Source organism: Nestor notabilis, unplaced genomic scaffold, assembly GCF_000696875.1.
Source record: "Nestor notabilis isolate BGI_N333 unplaced genomic scaffold, ASM69687v1 scaffold20247, whole genome shotgun sequence".
In the NCBI taxonomy this organism is placed as follows: Eukaryota; Metazoa; Chordata; class Aves; order Psittaciformes; family Psittacidae; genus Nestor; species Nestor notabilis.
Genome location: NW_009935375.1, coordinates 33,896 through 34,198, shown reverse-complemented (window position 1 = coordinate 34,198; position 303 = coordinate 33,896). Strand labels below are relative to the sequence as shown.

The 303-nt window shown below is 54.1% G+C and overlaps 1 protein-coding gene across 1 annotated transcript in view; it reads left to right on the top strand.

Moving 5' to 3' along the window:
- Window positions 1-303, top strand: part of NR5A1 (nuclear receptor subfamily 5, group A, member 1) — a gene marked incomplete at its 5' end in the record, with an annotated part of 12,252 nt that overhangs the window by 5,927 nt on the left and 6,022 nt on the right.

The window sequence follows — 303 nt, the reverse complement described above, 5'->3', positions numbered from 1 at the left end:
CTGTCGTCTTCTTCACCGCATCCCCCTCCCTGTGCTGCTCGTGCCTGCCTCTGACCACCCACCGCACTTGAGAGACAAATCCCGGCGGCTCGCGGGGAGTGCCGAGCTCTGAGACCATAAAGCTCTTTCTCATCTGACTTCTATTCCTTTTGCAATCTCCCAGCGCTGGTTTATTGCAGCCTCTTCAGCAAAACGAGGGTATTATCCAGCCCTGTGATACTGCATCTGTCTTCCTTCTATTAAAGGCAGCGAGCACAATTGCACTGCAGAGCTCTTCTGCTGGCGCTGAATTTGCTCTGCAGG